Source organism: Monomorium pharaonis, chromosome 10, assembly GCF_013373865.1.
Source record: "Monomorium pharaonis isolate MP-MQ-018 chromosome 10, ASM1337386v2, whole genome shotgun sequence".
Lineage (NCBI taxonomy): Eukaryota > Metazoa > Arthropoda > Insecta > Hymenoptera > Formicidae > Monomorium > Monomorium pharaonis.
This window is the reverse complement of record NC_050476.1, coordinates 9648064-9670636: the sequence shown is the minus strand read 5'-3', so window position 1 is coordinate 9670636 and position 22573 is coordinate 9648064. Positions and strand designations below refer to the sequence as shown.

The 22573-nt window shown below is 45.6% G+C and overlaps 1 long non-coding RNA gene across 10 annotated transcripts; it reads right to left on the bottom strand.

The window, feature by feature from the left end:
- Nucleotides 1-12595: 12595 nt before the first annotated feature.
- LOC105831890 lies at nucleotides 12596-22323 on the bottom strand. Of its 10 annotated transcripts, none has more exons than XR_004964873.1 (8): nucleotides 22215-22323; nucleotides 20939-21085; nucleotides 20473-20813; nucleotides 19997-20121; nucleotides 18602-18781; nucleotides 18127-18473; nucleotides 13061-13197; nucleotides 12596-12971 (listed from the first exon to the last, which is right to left on the bottom strand). It is a non-coding gene; the product is annotated as an uncharacterized LOC105831890 (long non-coding RNA). The 10 variants fall into 10 exon arrangements; XR_004964870.1 differs by having other exon boundaries at nucleotides 22196-22308; XR_004964869.1 differs by lacking the exon at nucleotides 22215-22323 and adding an exon at nucleotides 21303-21436.
- Nucleotides 22324-22573: the final 250 nt, after the last annotated feature.

Below are 22573 nucleotides of genomic sequence, written 5' to 3'. Positions count from 1 at the left end.
GGACAAATGATATAACCTCATTTTAAGAGCATTTTTGTATAAAATAACCTAATATTAATGATATTATTGATTTATTAGTATTATTAAGTATCATTCTTTAAATATATATATATATACATATATAAACATTTTAAAAATGTCAACAAATTACTCGTAGCAACTATATGTGACATTTATTGGCATATATATATGTACATATACATTCCACTTGACGAACAATGTACATACATAGCAGATGACACATTCCGATCGGTTATTCAGTCATGTACAACATGTACATTATATACTGGTACGCCTAGGGAATCAAGGTTAGCAGTCTAGTATATTATAGAAGTCTGTGGTCTCCAACTACTCCCAGCTCCCAGCTGGGAGAAAACGAACGCAGCGTTGGAAATTCTCAATACTACCAACTTAACTTTTTCTCCCAGCACCAGCGAAAGCTATTTTCGAACGCACCCTAGTCGATCGCGCCGCCGTCGCCGCACGCCTTCCTCCGCCAATCATAGGCCAGCATATCCTCTTCGGATCCCTCGTCCAATGGGAAGTCATCCTAGGGACGCTCATCGTCGGATAGCCTTATCAGCTAATCACCAGCAGTCGTGGGAATAAAGCTCCCCTCCACCTAACTTCCGACCAATGGAATCATTCGGGCTCGTGGCTTCACACGGGAAGATGCGTGTAGCACTTGGCACTTAAAAGTGCCGATGTTATAACGTTTTATATGCAAACTTATACGTCTGCGTGTCGCGGCTGCACTTTTAAGTGTCACCGACTTGCACTTATAACTAACTTATTCTAAATAGCGAAATAACTGAATTTAACATAGGATATCAATTTTATTAAAACAAATAACATTTATTATTTACATATAACAATTAATATAATTATATTAATATAATAAAATTAAATAATAATATAATAATTATTATTTACATAATAACAATTAAAACAAATAACATATATTAAAACAAAATAACCTTACGAGATCGCGATTAGCATGCACTAAATATATGCATACGCTACTAGAAACGTTGTCGATAGACACAAAATAATAATAATTATCAAAAATAAGTAATAATCTAATATTTGCTCTAAAAGCTTGCACATAATAAAAAAACTATTAACCACGCTGATACTTATACTAAAGAAATAATAACAACTCTTACTTTTCGTTACTTAACGAGTCAGAATAATTAAAATTAATAGGAATAATAAACTTTCGCGTCGCGCTTGTAACTCGCACGCAAAATATTACGAAGATAACTTTCTCCAAATCGTTCTTGATAGATTTCTGTCGAACTAAAGATATAATAAAAAAAACTTTTACTGACTATAAAATTTCGCACTAAATAATAATGATTATATGATATGAGGTGTGAACTATATAAAATATATATTAAAAAATATATAAATATACATATATATAAAAAATTAACTCGCGGTTTTTCGTATTTTGCGCAATTATGATTATCAATCACATGCTTCCGCGCTCTTCCAATCTCTCTAACTTCACGCACGACTCTTTCGTCGCGCTCTGCTCGCCGCCGTCGTCCGTAATCTTGGCTGCTACTCCTTGATCATCTGGGATTTTGCTCATCGATGGAACAGGTGACCGCTCCGCTCTATCACTTCCTGGAGGCGATTTCAAGGTTAGGTTGTAACCGATCGTGAGGAGGATTTTGAATTCGCGACAGAAAGAAAGAATCACAAACCTTTTCGGAAGACCTGCTCTCGCGTCTCTGTCTGGTCGCTAGCTCCTTTCACCAATCAAGAAGCAAGGATTCACGGCTGTCGGGTCGAATCTGCTTTGCCCCGTGCTGCCGTCGGAAGGTCGTCAACGCTCCCAAGGTGAGTAACTCACTTAATTTATTGATAGGTCACTCGTTCACGTCAACAGATTGCTTCACTATTATTAATCTTTTCTTTTATTTTCAGGTGCTGCTGCTGTTGCTGCTGGATCGCTCAGGACTGCCCAGGATTCGTCTCGTTCCTCTAGGAATACGCTCAGGTAAGTTAACGAATTTCAGAACAAATACCTCTCGCTCCCAGATTTTAATAGAACGTTTTATTTTTCAGAATTTCCCAGGATTCGACGTCGTGGATCTCATGCAGGTACGTATGAGGTAAATATTTCAACACCAGATAGATTGTGTTTTTTGTTAAACACTGTATAGAATTTATTAAACAAACACTTAACCTAAATTAACACAACTCCCGTACGCGACGCTTTATTCACAGTCGTGTACGTCACCTTTCTCATTCTTCCGTCTTTTATTATTATTACAGTTCCCGGACGCGACGCTTCATCACAGTCGTGTGCGAATATTACGCGATTCACCATCGCATCGATGCAGGAAGACGTTCCTGCTACGCCTACTAGCATTTGGCGTTGCTACACTATTTGGTAACGCGGCTGCACTTCCGCGGAATTTAAACGTTGACCTTTTTTCGGTACGCGATTATAAGGTCGCGGAGGTCTTACCCGTAAGAAAATCGGGCTCAAACAAGCTATTGAGACGCCGCTGCGCTCCATTATATACCCCGGCAGGCCGCCGTGCGCGCTCGCGATGTTTGGACCAATCAGCGCTCAGTAACGCTTCGCTGCGGAGGTCTCGCCTAATCGGCTCGTAGCGTCGCTTGCAGGCTCCCGCTTCACTCCCAATCGTGCCCTGGCCAATGGTTGCGCTCTAAAGGGCCATCTACAATGGAGTGTTTTAGTCGTAACAGCACTAAAACTACGGCAATGCTGTCTAGAATAAAAACGACGTAGCAATAACATACAAGCCGGCCATCAAAGAAAGGCGACCAAAAACTAATCCCGAATGCCCCAACGATCATCGTAAGCACACAATGAATTGGCTCAATGTCTGCTGTAGGCTGTAAACAGTAAAGCAATACGAAGTGGAGACATTTTCTACGACTACTGCTACGGCCTACGACTCTCCATTGTAGATGGCCCTTAAGGTAGCGTAGTCTCTCGTGCTCCCCTCCACTGGCGCTTCAGCCAATCAGATACGTTTGGTTGTTGGAGTTTACATTCGCACTGAAAAGTGCGGTTACCGCACTTAAAAATACCTTTAATCTAACGTTGAATATTTTTGCAGGCGTATAGCCTGTTCTGGCATCTGCACTTTGCAGTGCCACCATCTGCACTCGATCCTGACTTAGACGCAGGATACTCTAACTAACTTAAAACTAATTCTAACACTAGATATGCTTACAAAATGATAAAATACATGCAATACGCGTACGCTACTAAGAAAGAAAAAACTAGAACAAAATGATAAGTTAATAGCTGAACTAACAGCTTTGGCATGCTTGATGCTAGTAATAATTACGTAACGAATTTCGTACGCTTCGTCGCTTGAAAAAGATAATATTAAACAAAATAATTTACGCGCTTAACGCTATTGCATTGAAATGAAATGAAAATGTAATATTACGTGAACTTTGCATTCTCACGTGTGCAGGCAAATTAAATAATTTTCACGCAATTTTAACTCGCGCTTCGCTTAACCTAGTCGCGTTTTTATACTTCGCGAAACTTAACATGAAATCAAACTTTATAATAAAATAAACTAATAGGATAATAATAATGGTAATACTATGAATTAAGATAAGATTATATAACGCGTTCGGCATAACTCTAACACGCGCTATTTATTATCGGTGTACGATTTTGCCTCGCCTAACCTTCGTAGTCGCACGCTGGTTGCTCGGATCGTGCTCCGCTCTGGTCGCGTGGTTGTCGGGGTTGAGGTGACTGCTCCGTGCAGCTCAGCTCCACTCGTTGACTCACTCTGCGGTTGCTCGGCTTCGGGGTCCCCTTTGGGCGGTTTCAAGGTTAGGTTGTAACCGATCTACACGCGCTGGAGACAACGCTCGCAAGGAATAAGTAACGATTCAAACCTTTCGTTGCACGCTGCTCGCGTCTCTGTGTGGTCGCCAGCTCCTTTCACCTCCTAGAAGCAAGGATCTCTACGTATTCTAATTCTCTTATTTTCAGATGCTGCCGCTGCTGCCGTCGGATCGTCGTGGACCGCCCGGATCGTCGCTGCCCTCAGGATATCACCAGGTAAGTATATTCCTTTCCAAATAACTTTTATTTCTTGATTCAACAATCACGCTTTATTTTTAGGTTATTCGCAGGATTCGTCACACGGGATCTCGTGCAGGAACGAAGCAGGATGTTTCAATCACTAAACAAAGTATTTGTACTTTTGGTGTAACACTTAATAAACTTTATTTTAAACAAAACGTCTCCTGTTGTTAACAAGTTCCCGTACGCGACGCTTAATTCACATACGAGTACGCACAGTCTCCCTCCTTCGTCTTTTCTCACAAGTGTTATCACATATTCCCGTACGCGACGCTTATTCACATACGTGTTCGTAGGAGTGTACCTACACTCTCGAAGTACATGCACTTCGAGTTACGCTGCTCGCCTACTAGCTGAGCATGTAATCTCGCATTCGTTATTGCGAGGTTATGTTATTCGGTGCCGTCGACGCTTCGGCTTATTTAATGTCACTCGTTACAACACTCGCGACAGCCTGATCACGTTCGCACGCACATTTACGCCCTTGTTGTCGCGGCCCGTCGCCCGCGGAACGACTTTACCCAACTTCGTTTATCGCAAAATACGTTATGCTCGATAGTCGGTTTTAGTATCGCGAGAGCTTCCCTTTTCACGCGCGAGGTTTACCGCATGGAAGTCACGACGAAAATGCGTTAGTGGGAGAACGCGTCGTCCGGTTTTATACCCGCGTTCCCCATCGTATGCCCCCCGGCCAATCAGGGCATTCTTCCGACTCGCACGCTGTCTTCGTCCAATCAGCGTGCACCTCCGTGTTCGTTCAATCGATTGTCCAATGGAAGTTGTCCTGGACGCTCCTAGCTTGCGGTTGGCTGCCTCAGCCAGTCGCTGCAGTCACCGTGTACAGTTCTCCCCTCCACCGGGGAAACGACCAATGAGCTCATTCGAGATCGAGCACTCGTAGCACGAAGCAGAGTGTAGAAAGGGGCACTTAAAAGTGCCGTTATTTCTAACGTATGTATTTTTGCAGGAATCAATTCCCGCGTGCATTCTATGCACTTTTTCGTGTCGTAGACACGCAATATACTTATAATTAACTTAAATCTAACAAAACATAGAATATCAAAAATAACGAAAATAAATTAAACTTGCAATATAAAATTAATAATGACATGCAACCTATTTTTTGAAAATATATTAATTGAATAGCAAAATTGACTCGAATGTATTTGTATTAAAGAAACTTGAGTCACGTCACTGTGACGTACATACACCACGAGTATGCTAAAAAGAAAGATATATTTAATTTTAGAAAAATCAAAATAATCAGAAAATAATAATAATTTTTTAACTGCTCCTCGAGCTGTATCATGCTTTAAATTTAACGCTCGCATTCAGCTTGACTTTCGAACGTAAGCATAATACTTATACTAATCGCCAAATATAAAAATACTTAATATTAAATGTATCGTGCAGTTTTCGCATCCGCGCCTGTCAAACGCGTTTTTTATTATCTAACTACGAAAACGTCGTATTGCACGAATTAATGAAAAAGGGATTTTACAATCGAATTTGCAACATATAAAGAAAATTAAAAATTGAAAAATAAAATAATAATTTTATCAAAGTAATTTCTCCGCGTTTTCCGCGTATTTTAAATGAAATAATAACTTAGCGCTTGTTTGCGCGCTCGCTCAGACGCTCCAACCTAACGGACGTCTTCCTCGTCTCCGCTCGCTCGGCGCCGCTGTCAGCTGCACCTTCCGCTGCACCCCGAACATCAGGCTGTTTGCTTGTCGATGGCGTTGGCGAAGTAGCCCTTCCACCACCTCCTAGAGGCGGTTTCAAGGTTAGGTTAGGTTAAATTAGATTTTAATGCTCAGGGCCGAGGAGATAGAGGAGGTAGGGATAACAGATCCCTCCGTCCCCCCACCCGAGCTGAGCAGAAACACCAAGAAGGAGCAGGCGAGAGCACGCGAGGAGTGCCGCCTCGCCTCTGCGGTTGAGTTGGGAGGGAGGGTTCAGGAGCACATTAATGTCCTACTCAAGGCACTGGGGTGCTCCTCGAACATAAAAGGGACTGTCCGGGGGGCCGCCCGTGACAGTATTGAGGGCATTAGGGAGGCGGCCAGGGCCCTCACCACAAAGGCCCAAGTGGCGATTGAAGGCTCCGGGGGGAGAGAGGCGGACGACCTCCGGGGCCAGATCGCCGATATAAAGGCCGAGATCGCCGCCCTAAAGGAGCGGCTCAAAAAGGAGCGTGACGCGCGGCGGTCCGCTCCCCCCGCGCGTCACGCTCCTTTTTGAGCCGCTCCTTTAGGAAGGGAGGCCGCGCGGCGGAACCGGTCCTCGTCATCATCGTCCGGGTCGGCGCCCCTTCCGGTGGCCTCTCCTGTGGTTGGGGGGGCGAGACAGGCCGCGGTTGCAGAGCGGTTCCTCCCGCCGGGGCGATTGGCCCCGGGTGGGGCGGCTGGGGAGCCGGCTCGGGTGCTGTCGCTGCGCCCCGCCGACGAGATTAGGCGGCCACCGATCCGTGGGGTCTCGGCTGTGCTGGACAGTCGGCCGCAAGAGGAACCGAGCGACTCCGAGAAGGGCCTAGCGTATCGACGCGTAACGACCCTAATCGGGGAGCTCCTCGACGCCAGGGAGCGCCTGGGTCGAGGCGAGGCCCTGGACTACGAGGACGTAGCCGCGAGAGTCATGGGCCGAGAGGACCTGGGCGCGCCGACCCGCGGCTCGCCCCGGCGCGGACATCCGCCCGACCTCCCCCCCAGTACGCGAGCCTGGGAACCCGTCCCTGGGAAGGGGGGAGAGGAGTCTCCGAGAACCGGGGGACCAATCGAACTGCGAAACGGAGAGAGAGGAGGAAGAGGGCGGCCAATGCCGCCGCGGCGGGGGCACTGAGAGCGACCGGTGACGCTGCTCCGTCGCGCCCCCCCCCACGCCTACCGGCCCTGCGACGACGAATCAAGAGCGAGCGGCTTTGCCGGCCGGCGCGCGGGTGGCCTGGAGTACGGGCTCGCGACGACCGGCGGCGGACCCACGACGTCCGCTCTCACCGCCGAGAGGTCTCTCTGGACGGAGGTGGTTTGACGGCGGGAGAAGCGCAAAAGGGGGAGAGCTGCTGGGGCCAGAAGTATCGCCCCGCCCCCTCGCCCTCCCCCCTGGGGAAAGGGGCGACAACCGCTTCTGCCGGGGGCCGGAGCTGCGACTGGGGGGACGAAATCGACCCCTCAACAACAACAAGAATAAGAGGAGGAGGGTCCCCAGATCGGCGGCGGTATCAATTACCTGCCGCGGGGGCGGGTACGCCGAGGCCTTGTCCCAGGCGAAGACGTCCGTCCGGCTCGCTGATCTGGGGATACAGGTCCTCAGGACCCGGAGAACTCAGACTGGGGCCCTGGTGCTGAAGGTCCCGGGCGAGGGCGGCCGTGACAAGGCGAAACAGCTGGCCGCCCGGCTCCAGGAGGCACTGGCCGGCAGGAGCGACGTGAAGGTCGCCCTGCCGGTCAAAATAACGGAGCTTCGAGTGCGGGACCTCGATGACTCCGCCACGCGGCTGCGGTCTGCGGCACGGGAAAGTGCGCAAAGGGAGAGGTGTGGGTCGGGGCGATCAGAGGGGCCTACGACGGCTTGAATACCGCTTGGGTCCGCTGCCCGGTGGCCGCGGCCAACAAGATCGTCGCCGCGGCCCGGATCACGGTCGGCTGGGCGCTGTGCCGTGTGCAGCTGCTCGCCGCGCGGCCCCTCCAATGCTACAAATGCATGGAGCGGAGGCACGTGGGACCGCCGCGCTGTCTCAACCGGGACGTCGACCGCACCGGGTTGTGCTACCGATGCGGTCGGCCGGGACACAAGGCGGCAGCTTGCGGGAAGCGCGTCAGATGCCCGCTCTGCGCCGACCGTGGTCAGAGGGCGGACCACCGGGTGGGCGGGCCTGCCTGCAGAATCCCCTCGACCCGAGGGAAAAGTACAGGAGGCGGACCACAGGAGTCCCCGGCCGCAGTGCCGGCGGCCGGAATTACTCCCGATCCCTCCGCAGTGGGCGCGACTCCTCGCGTAGTCGCCAAGGACGACGCGAAGGAGAAAGCGTCCAAGGAGAAGAGGCCTTGTCTAAGGGGCCTCGATCCGGTTCCGCGGAGCAGCGAGGCCCCGATGGACACGGAGGGAGAGGGGGCTACCGGTTGTGAGCCCCCCGCGCCGTAACTTTTACCCATTGCAGGCGCATTCTACAGGCCAACCTGAACCACGTTCGCCGCGCACAGGATTTATTCGTGCACACGGTGGCGGAGCGTGGTTTCGGGTTGGGCCTGGCCGCTGAGCCGCACTCGGTGCCGGCCGACAACCCAAGCTGGGTTGCCGATGCCGGCGGCTCGGTGGCCATGGTGCGGGGGGACGCGACCGATTTCCCGCCCCTCTTACGTCTGGGAGAAGGCGGGGGATATGTGGTAGCCTCCTCGGGTCCAGTATTTGTGGTGGGGGTGTACTTGCCGCTTAGCCTGGACTTGGGAAAGTTTGAGGACCGGCTCGCGGAGATGGGGGATCAGCTCCTCCGACATTCCCGTGAGCTGGTCCTGGTCGCGGGGAATTTTAATGCCAGATCCAAGGCTTGGGATCCCTCGCAACCCAACGCAAGGGGCGGGATTCTGGAGGATTGGGCCGCCTCCATGGGTCTCGTCCTTGCCAATCGGGGCGGGGCTAGTACATGCGTGCGGCCGCAGGGGGAGTCCGTTGTGGACCTATCGTGGGTGTCCCCCGCGGCCGCCCGGAGAATGACGGGCTGGAGGGTAATGGCCGAGGTGGAGACTCTCTCCGACCATCTCTATATTGAGATGAGTCTCCCGGTCGTCTCCTCCCGGGCCGGCCACGACTTTGCGGGACAGCGGCGACGTGGTCCCGCCCTCCCCGCTCAGGTGAGGGATCGGGGCTTTCCGAGGTGGGCGTTCTCCTGGCTCGACGCGGACGCCCTAGCGGCCGCAATCGCTGCCTCCGAGTGGACCGACGGGGACGAGGACGGGAGATACGATCAGGCCCCCCCGAGTCCCCTTACTCACAAATGGGTAGACGGGAAGACACCCTGCGGGAGGATCTCCAGCGGGTATGTGACTGCGCGATGCCTCGCGCGCTGGAGCCTCCCGCTGGCCGCGGGTGCCGTCAAGCGGCGTACTAGTGGTGCCGGAAGATAGCCCAGCTGCAGACGGCCGCAGTCGCTGCGCGCCGCGCGTTGCAACGGGTCTACCGCTGTCGCGGATCCGAAGCAATCTTGGGAGAGGCCGTCGCGCAGGCGGAGTATCGCTGCGCCTGCGCCGCCCTTGGGGTGGCCATCCGGACGGCGAAAGCCAGGGCATGGGAGGAGCTATTGGCCTCCCTCGAGGCGGATCCGTGGGGACGCCTATACAGAGCGGCCATGAGAAAGCTCAGGCCGCGGGCTTCCCCCGTTGACGGAGACCCTAGAGCCGGAATTTGTCAACTGGGTGGTGGGCTCGCTTTTCCCGGATAGGGAAAGGACGCCCCGTCGACCGGCTCCCTCCCGCCGCGCCCCGAAGATCGCGCGCGCGACGTCGGGGACGACGGTCGGGAGGTTGAAAACGTCGACGCCGGGGAACTCCTTCGGGCAGTGAGAAAAATAGACGCCGGTCGTAAGGCGCCCGGCCCGGACGGGGTCCCCGGACGGGTCTTGGCCCTGGCCATTCGGTCCGGGTGGGGTCGCCGGGTGGCGCGGCTGTACTCTGCGTGTCTGCGGGTCAGCTGCTTCCCCCCAGTCTGGAAGAAGGCCAAATTGGTGCTCCTTCCCAAAGAGGGCAAGGAGGACGGGACGCCCTCCGCGTATAGGCCAATATGCCTGCTTGACGAGGCTGGCAAATTGTTCGAGCGTATGGTTGCCGGCCGCGTCAACCAACATCTTAACGGGGATGGTCCGCAGCTCCATCGAGAGCAGTTCGGCTTCCGCGAGGGTAAATCGACGGTAGACGCGATCCTACGCGTCCGTGCCCTCGCGGGAGAGACGGTGGAGCGGGTCGGAGTGGCTATGGGCGTTGCGCTGAATATTAGCAACGCCTTCAATACCCTGCCCTACGACCGGATACGCGGGGCGCTCGTACGACACGAGGTGCCTGCGTATCTGCGCGAGGTCGTAGCGGACTATCTCTGCGGCAGGAAATTGGCCTATCGGGATCCTGGGGTCCTGGTGAGGAGGGCCGTGTGCCGGGGTGTCCCGCAGGGGTCCGTGTTGGGGCTCCGCTGTGGAACCTCGGATACGATGCGGTCCCGCAAACTGCTCTCCCACCCGGCTGCGGTGTCGTCTGTTACGCCGACGACACCATTGTGGTGGCCGGGGGGTCACACTGGGGGGATGCTAGAAGGACGCCGGAGCAGGCCGTGCGGCGAGCCGTGCGCGCTATCAAGGGCCTGGGCCTCGAAGTGGCGCGGCGAAAGACGGAGGCTCTGTACTTTTACGGGGCTTCCGTCAGGGGTGGTCCCCCGCCGACGGAAAGGCCCTGGATCCTCGTTGGCTACACCCCCGTCCGGATCAGGTCCTACGTAAAGTACCTGGGCCTGATCCTGGACGGCACCTGGAGCTTCGGCGAGCACTTCCGCCGGCTGGCCCCGCGTTTGGAGAGGGCGGCGACCGCGCTGGGTCGCCTGCTCCCCAACGTCGGGGGCCCCGGAGCGGGAGTGCGCCGCCTGTACGGGGGGTAGTGCAAGCAATGGCACTGTACGGTGCGCCAGTCTGGGTCGGTGCCCTGATGGCCAAAAAGAATCGAAGAAGCGTGTCGCTGCTGCACTCTGTGCAGCGGCACATGGCCATCAGGGCTGCGAGGGCGTACCGTACAACCTCCAACGCGGCGGCAACGGCCCTGTCGGGCATGCTCCCCCTGGATCTCGTCGCGAGGGCGCAGGCCCGCGTTTACGCGGAGACGCGACGAATCCGGGAGGCGGGCTGCGTCTTGACGAACGGGGCCCGTCGTCTGCTGAGGCTTCAGGCCCGGCGGTCGCTGGTCGAGGAGTGGCGCGCGCGTCTCGAGGACCCGAGGTGCGCCGGCCAGTGGACCGTCGGGGCCCTGGCCCCGGTGCTAGCGGAATGGCTGGACCGGGGCTGGGGCAGGGTGTCCTTTCGGATGGCACAGATGTTCACCGGACACGGTTATTTCGGTGATTTCCTGTGCCAAATCCGGAAGGAGGACATGGCTCGCTGCTGGCATTGCGAGAATAAGGAGGAGGTGGACACCGCGCTCCACACGTTGGCCACGTGCCCGGCGTGGGATAGGGAGCGCGATGTCCTGAGGGCCAAATTGAGGCCCGGCGAGGACCTGTCCCTCGGCACGCTGGTCGAGGCGATGCTGAGGGACGAGTCCACGTGGGAGGCGACCTTCTCCTTTTGCGAGACAGTAATCTCGCGGAAGGAGGAGGCCGAGAGATTGAGGAGGGGAGAGGGGGGTCCTCGCGAATCCCCCCCACCGGATATAGGAGACGCCGGCGCAAGGGACGCGCCATCCTTTCGCCGCCGGCGGCGCGCCCGCCGGTATTGGCTGATGGGGACCGCGACCGGGCGCTAATGCCCCCGCCACGATGGCCCCGCTCGGGCCTCCGGCGGACTGCCCCCCGGACGACGAGAGCGGGGGAAGAGTGAGACACGTCGGCCTCGGCCTCCGGTTAAGCGCGAGGCCGGCGCGCGGATGGGGTAAATGGTCCAGGGGGACCAGGGGGGCGAGCCGACAGCTACGGCCCTCCCTCCCCCCTGGACCACCAATGCGACACACACCCCCGCTGGAGGGGGCCCGACACGATTACTGGACGTGGAGTCTCCCCACCCCTCACAGATATACTGCGGGTTGCTGGGAGGGTCGAGGCAGCCCGGGGCGACGTTCGCCCCCACCCTCGACCTCTTCCAGCGCGAGAGTCGCGGGGGACCGAAGACCCATCCCCCGCCTCTTTTCCCCCTCCGCACGCCGCGGATAAGAGGAGAGAGAAGAAGTGGTGGCGGCCGGAGGAGGCCCGAAGCGACGGCCTTCCTCCGCCACCCCCAGCTGTTGATGGCGCGGTCCAGAGATAGAGGGACCAGTCGGCTGGGCGGGGTACTAGACCGTCCCACCCGCCCGACGAGACGCGCGCGTCTGTGGCGCGCTGGCGCGGGGGGGCCCACCGGCAGTTATGCTGGAAGCGATCCCCGATGGGTCCCCCATATTACGCCGACAAGGCCATCCGAGGTGGGTTTAGTGGGTAGTACAAGTATTGCACGCGATCGGGAAGAGTTAGCCTTCCCGATCGCAAACCTGTGAGTCCCACATAACCTCCGCCCGTGAGTTATCGGCGGCGGGGGTATGCGTAAATGCATTCCCACCTCGCACAAAAAAAAATTTTAATAAACATCCTAGGTAGCACAGAGAGTTCAAAAAGAACTCAATTGTATGTCATCAATTATGAATTCTTTTTGAGATGCAAAAAGAATTATTTTTATAAAAATAATTCTTTTTGCATCTCACAAAGAATTCATAATTGGTGACATACAATTGAATTCTTTTCAAACTCTTTGTGCTATCTGGAATGGCATACATTAAATATAATAATTAATATTTATTTTTACATCAATTATATAATAATTATAATACAATACAGTATATGTAATAAATTTTTATATAAATACAAACGTAGTTGAAATAGAAGTAGAACAATAATTTAATGTGTATCTCATTGCGTCTCTTGTTCGTTAACTTAATAAGATCTTCACACGTGATATGGCAGAATTGTATAGCTATTCGCTCAGAAATCTCCTAACCTTGGGGAAAGATTGCACCAAACTTTGTCTTAAAATCGAGCAGATGTTCTTTAAAATCCATGTATATCTTCGATTTATCCAACTAGGCAAAATTCTGATTCTCGTCAAATAAATGTGCGTATTCTTGTAATTGGATATTCACAAACCAAATAAGCAGATCTTTCCAATAAAAAAAAAATGCTTCAAACATTATCGTATGTTTGTTATTGCTTATACTAAATCTACAAATATTTCTATGATGTACATACTTTACTTTAGGATGCAATTCTGATAATACTAAACATCCTTCCATTAACTGATTAAAGTGCTTTAGATTTTGACCCGAAAAGGCCTATTTGAAATCCTCTGCAATCTGCTGAGTCAACTCATCCTGAATCTGACAAACCTTTTGTTCAAACAAAAATAAAATACTTAATCAAAGGATTAATTCTATTAATTATTAGTTCTTACAATATAATGTGAAAAAAGCACTTTATTCATATAAACGACTGTGGCGCAATAAGTTATGTGTCTGCTCTCTGTGCAGGAGACTTGGATTCAAAACCGCGTAATCAGAGAGTGGACACACAATAAGTTTGTCTCAGATGCGCACAGTAATAAACGGACACAGCAGGCTGAGTGAAACGGACACAGACCAAATGCGCACGGATCAAATGCGCACGGACCAAATGCGCACAGTCGCAAACCTATGTGGTGCAAAAAATGCTTTGACACACACACACACACACACGGGGGGGCGGTGCAAGGGGGGCTTGGCCCCCCTCCCGCACCCACCCCGTCGGTAGAGGTGCCCGAAAAGTCGCAACCCTGTGGTAAGTTTGTTGGTTAATGTGTCCATGTGCATTTGGTCCGTGGGCATTTGGTCTGTGTCCGTTTCACTCAGCCTGCTGTGTCCGTTTATTACTGTGCGCATCTGGGATGCTCCCCACACAACTCACTGTGCCACAATCACTATCTTTATTTTGGAAAAAAGTAGTGTTACTAACAAGGGAACCTCGCGAACCCGAAAACTCTAATTTTAATGAAACTTAGCATAAATGTAGAGGGGGTTAATACATGAGTTTAAAAATTAAAAGTTGGTGCTTATAAACGGTTTAAAGGGTTAAAACCACCCTTCAAAAATTTTGAGTTTATGCCTTTTCTCGATATATCTCGTAAACTAAACAAAATATTAAAAAATGTTAATTAAATTTCATACAAAAGTTTTAAAGTATAAATACCTCTATTTAATTATGTTATTTATTAAAAAAAAAAATTTTTTTTCCAAAAACAATTTTTTTTTCTTAAAAAAAAATTTTTGGGGGAAAAAATAAATATGATAGTTGAATAGAGGTATTCATGCCGTAAAACTTTTGTATGAAACATTTTTTAATATTTTATTTAGTTTACGAGATATATCGAGAAAATGCAAAAATGTCTCAACTTTGAAGCGTGCTTTCACCCCTTCAAGCCGTTTTTGAACCAAAATAAAACATTTTTAAATTAATAGTATTTACTCCTTCTACATTTATGCCAAGTTTCATTAAAATCAGAAAATTTTCTGTTTGGTTTTATAAACGGTTTGAAGGAGTGAAACTACCCTTCAAAGGTTGAGATATTTTTACCTTTTCTCGATATATCTCGTAAACTAAACAAAATATAAAAAAATGTTTTCTACAAAAGTTTTACAGCATAAATACCTCTATTTAACTACACTGTTTATTTTTCGAAAAAAAAATTTTTTTTAAATTAAGATAAATTTTTAATAAAATTGACTTTTATGTATATAGCATTTATAAAGTAATTATACTATCTTATACTACGTTTTATTTATATCATCTATGTGTATATTATATATGTTATATATTATCTATGTTATAATACTGTTACGAGCGTCGCCCGGTATACTCCGCGACTGCGACTCAGCTGTTCCGAAGCCGATCGATATATTGATTTTACCAAGAGCGTTGTCAATTGTCATGCTCTTGGCAACGTTTGTCAACAACGAGTCTAATCTCGCTCTCGAGCCTTGTCGGACGCGTTAATAAAGCTGCTTGGTTTTTAAGTTCAAAAGTGTCTTTCATTTCCGCGGCGCGCACGTTACATTTTTGGGGGCTCGTCCGGGATCCGTTCATCGGATCCTGTGAAGCGCGCGCGAGTTTAAGAGTCAGAAAGTGCGCGGAATGAAAGTGCGAGAGAGAGGTGTCAACCACACATTCCTCGAGGAAGATTCAGTCTCGGCGGGTGCGACGATGGAGGTCGATTCGCTTCGCGCGAAGCTGCGGGAGTTGCAGTAATTGAGAGATGAGCGGCGAGAGGAGAGGGGACTGCTTCGATGCCGGAAGGACTCGTTCTCGGCCAGTGGTAGCGGTGCCCGCGGAGGGACATGAAAAGGAATTCAAACCAGCTAAGTTGTTCCTATAATATTTCCGCGGACGGGGCTCCGTCAAGCGCGTCGGTAAATTTTCCATGCGCCAGTGTAAACGCGGGCGGAGAACGGGCGCCGTACGATCTAGAATCGGTTGGGATGAGACCGCGGAAGCGATGGCTCTGGCGCCATGTTGTAAGAGGGAATGTGGATCGAGTGAGGCGTTTCCGCGCGGAATGTTCGTCGCCTGGGAAGGGCGAATTGAATTTGGGGACGTGAATCCGAGCCCGAATGTCAAGGGATTGTTTTCTTTTGATTGAGTACGTTGGGACGCAACTATCGTTTTTGCTTAAAGAAGGAAAAAAAAAGTTCTTTCCGTTTTTTGTGTGTGTTCTTGTTCTGCTTGTTTTGTTTTATTTTCAGTAATTTTGCCGAGAGGTGCGGACGCATAAAGGCTTCTTCTCGAGATGAGGAGGAAAGTTTTATTAAGAAGACTGCCTCGCCCACGGTTTTTTGACCACGGTTTTTCCGTGGGACATTGGGCAAATGCCGAGGCAGGGGGCAGGGAGCTCTTAGAGCGTTGGGTCCGTGGAAGTAAATTCCCCCCCTGATCCCGAAAAAAGAAACGAGAAGCGCACAAGATCGGGCGAAGAGGAAGCTTCATGGTAGGAGAGGAGCACGGGGACGGAAAAGGGAGCCGGCGCAGAAAAATTCGGCGTGGGAGTCTGGCTAGCTCTGCGAGGAAGAGTGCCCGGAGAAGCCCTTGCTGAGAGGGTCGTCTCGGTTGGACGTGGTCCGATTAAGGACAGGGAAATCGTCCTGGAAGCCGAAGGGGCCTTCTTGGAGTAACAGGAAAACTGCTCCCCGGATTGTCGGGACGACAATCTTGAAGAGGGGGAGCAGTGTTACGAGCGTCGCCCGGTATACTCCGCGACTGCGACTCAGTTGTTCCGAAGCCGATCGATATATTGATTTTACCAAGAGCGTTGTCAATTGTCATGCTCTTGGCAACGTTTGTCAACGAGTCTAATCTCGCTCTCGAGCCTTGTCGGACGCGTTAATAAAGCTGCTTGGTTTTTAAGTTCAAAAGTGTCTTTCATTTCCGCGGCGCGCACGTTACAATACTATACATTTATATTATCTGCATCCTTGTATGTATTAGTTTTTATCTAACAGTTGCGCAATATTAGTAGTCACGTTGCTTTCACACAATGTTCATTCTCTCTACGTCACATATTTCACATTCAAGTTTTATATTCGTCATGTCACGGTATGTATCATATATGAAATCACGTATTAATAAAAGTTTGGTATCTTTATTAATGGTGTTACGTTTCATTTTCACATTAGTGTCAAGTCTAACGTGTGTTTGATCAGTACATCAGTATCACATCTAACATGTGCTTGATTTTTCTTGTTAGATTGTTTTTAATTAAGCGAAGCCTAATGTTACACATAAATGTTGCGAATGTTCTTAATATGTTAATTATTTTATTTCAAATTATACATATTCCACCTATAAATGAAAAAGAAATACAATTACGTGATGTGATAGAGAATATTATAACAAATAATATTATAACAGTGATTTATCATTTGATGTACACACTGATACTGCTTTAAAATTTTAAAATTATTGGGAAGTAGATTTACCTGACATAGAATATGTAACAAATGATGAAGAATATTTTTTTTTATGATAATTGTGGTAGGGACTTCACCTTTCTAAAGCGACGTTGCACTCCTAAAAGAGAGTGTCGGCCTTTTATCACTTCTCCAACATTCGACGGCTTTCCTTTTATAGCTACTATTTAAAATTTTGTCTTCTGGTTCACAATTATATTTATTATCAGGTTCATAATCAACATTATCATTTTCTAAAAATTCTTCCACTTTATTGAATGTGAAATATGTGACGTAGGCAGAATGAACTGTGTGAAAGCAACGTGACTACTCTAATATTGCGCAACTGTTAGATGAAAACTAATACATATAGGGATGCAGATAATATAAATGTATAGTATTATAACATAGATAATATATAACATACATAATATACACATAGATGATATAAATAGAACGTAGTATAAGATAGTATAATTATTTTATAAATGCTATATACATAAAAGTCAATTTTATTGAAAATTTATTTTAATAAAAAAAAATTTTTTTTGAAAAATGAACAGTGTAGTTAAATGAAGGTATTTAGGCTGTAAAACTTTTGTATAAAACATTTTTTTATATTTTGTTTAGTTTACGAGATGTAGCGAGAAAAGGTAAAAAAATCTCAACCCTTAAAAGGTAATTTCACTCCTTTAAACCGTTTATAAACCCAAATAAAAAATTTTCTAATTTTAATGAAACTTGGCATAAATGTAGAGGGAATAAATATATTAATTTAGAAATGTTTTATTTTGGTTCAAAAACGGTTTGAAGGGGTGAAACCACACTTCAAAGTTGAGACATTTTTGCATTTTCTCGATATATCTCATCGTAAACTAAACAAAATATAAAAAAATGTTTCATACAAAAGTTTTACGGCATAAATACCTCTATTTAACTATGCTATTTATTTTTTTCAAAAAAATTTTTTTTTCAAAGAAAAAGTTTTTAAAAAAAATTTTTTTTGAAAAAATAAATAGCATAGTTAAATAGAGGTATTTATACTGTAAAACTTTTGTATGAAACATTTTTTAATACTTTGTTTAGTTTACGAGATATATCGAGAAGACAAAAACTCAACATTTTTTAAGGGTGGTTTCAACCCTTTAAACCGTTTATAAGCACCAACTTTTAATTTCTAAATCCATGTATTTACCCCTTCTACATTTATGCCAAGTTTCATTAAAATCAGAATTTTCGGGTTCGCGAGGTTCCCTTGTAAATTACTTTTGAAATTTTTATGAAAATTAATCTGGCATAAAATGTTTGTAGGGTACGAATTAAAAATACATTTTGCGTCCTTACTTGATCAGATAATTGCCTCACTTGTGATATGTCCAAGTAGCTGTTAAAATGTTGCATCATCTGCATCACTCCTTGCAATGGTAAAATAATTTCTCCATTGTTATCTTTGTGTTAATACTCTGAAACCAAAGAAATCCACAGTAGATTTTATAATTTTAATATGTGTACTTTAGATTATCTACTCCTTCCAGCATATGCAAATGATCGAAAGTAAGGTGCCGACAGCTTCACGGTCTTCACTTAGAATCACTTTAATTCCATCGTCACAGTATCACAAGCTCCAGTTGATCACATATTAGGCTTATAGTTCAAACTTCGATAGGTAGATAAACAGTACACATACCAACCTAACAAAAAAATATGTATCATTCTTTAAAAAAATGAAATAAAAAAGATGCATATAAAATATCGCATATATAAATTGCAATATCTTAACTAAATCACACTAAATTAGAATCGACACACAATTACTTACTGAAATTCCTGGGTTGACTGCTTATTGTCATCATGTTTCACGTTGCTTGTCATGAGAATACATACTTCAATATTTGTCGTATGTCAATCTAAGCTACCTATGATACCAGAACCAACATCCATTTCTGAAGGTGTCTACGGATTGTATGGGCTATTTGCTACTCCTGGTCCGAAACCACTTCTGCAAGATCAATTAATGGTTTATATAGAAATAAACTTTGAAAGAATTAATAAGATGATTACCCAGTAAACACATTTTATAGCGGCAATATAACATGGAAGTTACATGTAATTTAACATTGTTATTCTTGTGATATGTAGGTGCTATATGACATGGAAATAACCTGTTACGTAATATTTGTTATACGCAAGTGATCTAGCTGTTATACATCGTTTTGGCGTTACAGTTATTCAACAAAAATTGTATAATCGTAACATAACACGTTCGTATCAATGTTATTACGGAACGATGCGTCGTAGTTGACTCAGAAATCAGACATTATAACATCCTGAATGACAGATCTATTTAATAATAAAAAAATTTATTATAAAGATAATGTTTTCAAAAATAACGGTTTGTCTACAATTACTGCAAACAAAAAATGCACAAAATCGAAATTCATCATGTGCTGAACAAAAACAGAATAATAAATGTATACTATTCAATTTTTTCTTAGAATTACGATCTATATAATAGTTAACCATCTAATTAATCATTTGAACGCTTCAAAGATTAGTGCTAAATAGATCGCAATTCATCAAATTATTAAGGTTATGGAAAAAGATAAATTTAACAATGAAATTAATAAGTAAATAAATTAATGCTATTTATTTTTAATATGTTTTGCAAAATTAATTGCTTTTATAAAAAATAATATAGTTGCGTCAATTATAACATATAGGTTTATGTAGACAATAACAAGTACCCATATCGATGAGTCAAATTGGTGTAGCAGGTAGAGTACAAGGTTCGTCATCCTAAGGTCCCGGGTTCAAACCTAGCAGCGGCAAGTAAGAATAAAAAAATAATAACATAATTTAAATTTAATTAATTAATAAAAATTTATTCTAAATGTAGTATGTGCTGTTGATAAAAATAATTTTAAAAAAATAAAATTTTTATTTTATTTCATTTTTCTTTGTAACTGTTGTGTAACGGTTAGATAACATGTAATATTGCTGAGTCGGAAATTGTAACTTACATGTAAGTTACGTGTAATTTCAGAGTAACGTAACCTGTTATATTCGGTTACATTGCTGTTACACTGCTGCTATATTACTGTGTTCACTGGGTATAGAAAATTATCAAATAATTTATAAAAAGTATTACAAGAAAAGATTATTTAAGTTGCATTTGTACGCATAAAACTTTCTTGCATCTTAGACACTTTATTACCTTCAGGTTCCTCTTCTGGTTCCACTGGTTCTTCATTTCCTGATCCTACTTCTTCTGTCTCGTCTATCTTTGCATCTCCATCTTCTGATCTGTTATTGCCATTTCAGCTGGAAGGAGTAGATAATCTAAAGTACGCATATTAAAAATATATAGACACTATATTATTTAGACATTGTCTTAAAATTATAAAATCTACTGTGGATTTCTTTGGTTTCAGAGTATTAACACAAAGGTAACAAATAGACATGCACGCAGATTGCTCTCTGATAACAGTGACTTTCCTCTCCTAAAATGCAATTAGATTAAATTTATCTCGCTGTTACTTTAAAATTACTTGATGCCATATGAACATTATTAATACGTTTATATTTTCTACAATTGTATTGATCTCATTATACGATTGTAAATTAGACATTAATTTTATGTAATGCGTGCTAAACTTAAGTTAATTATATAAAGAGATGCGCACTATTCACCTTCAGAGTACTGGGTACTACTTTTGCTTTTCTAACCCATAATTCATGAAGCGTTGCCAACATTATCCTCTCTGGGTTTATGGATTTTGGCCTCTTATCACTCGGACTGCTCCACCTTATTCTGTATGTCTTTTATATGGAACAACAAACAATTGCCTTATCTTGTATGCATCTTCCAAAACTGTCCTATCATCCTGACCCACGTTTGTCTGATCACGCATAACTGCCAGTATCTCCCTATCAATAGTGTGTCATTTTCTAGATTATTCACCACCTCGATGTTTGACAGTGACTGCTCCATGGGAAATAAATTGTTTATATAGTCCAGCACATTGAGCAAACTGTAAAACAAGATTATGGACATGATCGACTTGATTGACAATCAATTATAAAAATGGATAAGAAGGCTTGATCCAATATTAAGAAAGTAAACAAAGTAGATTAGCGTATTCAGAAAAAGACGTACCTGTCATTTGGAGGTTATGTTCCCCTTGGTAGAGTGAGCAAACACACAGCGATGCAAACTCCGGAGTAATTTATGCCATTACTAATTACCAAAAAGTACGTTTAAAAATTTGTTCGGCTTTAAATATGTCCGTAAACACTCGCGCATCTGAAAGATTTCAATTAACCACGCACTAGGACAAGGCTTAACTCCACTAGATTACACCATAGATCCCATAAATAAAATTAATATTTTCGCTACACATGAGGTTTGTTTTTTATTCCTGCACTGCTGCACTAGTGCAATAAGTTAGAATGAGAAAAAATATATTTGTCTTATTCTAACTTATTGCACCAGTACAGCAGTGCAGGAATAAAAAACAAACCTTTGCTTTCTCCTCAGATCGTCAGGCACAAAGTACTCGGTCGATACAAGTAAATTCTACTTATTTTGTAAGCACATGCACGAATATTCTTGTAATTTTTTGAATAATTTTATTTTCAAATATAAATTTAAAATAATAATATAAAATAATAACTATTTTAGATTGGTCAAAAAGACATTTTTATCGTTTTTTTTTTACTTTGCCGAAAACAACAAAAAATAGATAACAAAGGCTGGTATTCATAGTCGAATCTTATTTAAAGATCGTCTCAAGCAATGTCTTAAGATGCTAATACGGCTTTGTGATTGGCTGATGGCATCTTAAGACTGTACTTAAGATGATCTTAAATATGAGATTCGACTATGAATACCGGTCTTACTGACGTCTTTTGGCTTTGACGAAAAGATAACTTAGGCCGGTATTCATAGTCGATTCTTATATTTAAGATCATCTTAAGTACAGTTTTAAGATGCCATCAGCCAATCACAAAGCATCTTGAGACAATCTTGAAATAAGATTCGACTATGAATACCACCCTTAGCCCGGATCTATAATAGGTGTAGTAAGCCTTATGCCATAAGAAATTGACCAATTATAATTGAATGTGAGAAAAATAAACAAATATAATTGGTTAATTCCTTATGGCTTAAGGCTTACTACACCTATTGTAGATCTGGGGCTCGATTCTTGAATTCATTTGCAAGAGAACGTATTCGCAAATTCTGTTCTTACAGAAAAGTTGAAAATTTATTGGCTATCGTATGACTTTTAACCAATAAACTTGCAACTTTTCTGTTAGAGCGGGTATTTGCGCATACGTTTTCTTGCGAATGAATTCAAGAATCGAGCCCCTGCACTATTATTGCGCTAGTGGAGTTTTCATCGAAATGTACCGCAGCGTTGATACTGCACCAGTTTTCCCAGTAGAAAACGCTAATTGTGTGATGGCCTTTATACGTTATGCAAAAGTGTGTGTGAGGACCTTTTCTCCCAACACCAGTTAAAGCTATTTTCGAACGAACCCAGTGTATATATCATAGTTCTCATCAAAGAGTCAGCTCGAAAATTTTAGCTTTGTAGCACTTTGTAGATATTGATGTAGATATCGTTACACATCGTGACACTACAAAATATTTTTGGATTATACATTAACGCAATTTCGTCGCGTGTTTTTCCTCGCAAACGAAATGAATTTCGGCTTTCGATAAAACGAGACAACACAGGTGCGCATGCTACAGCCATGAGCCAGCCACCGTAATGAGAACTGAATG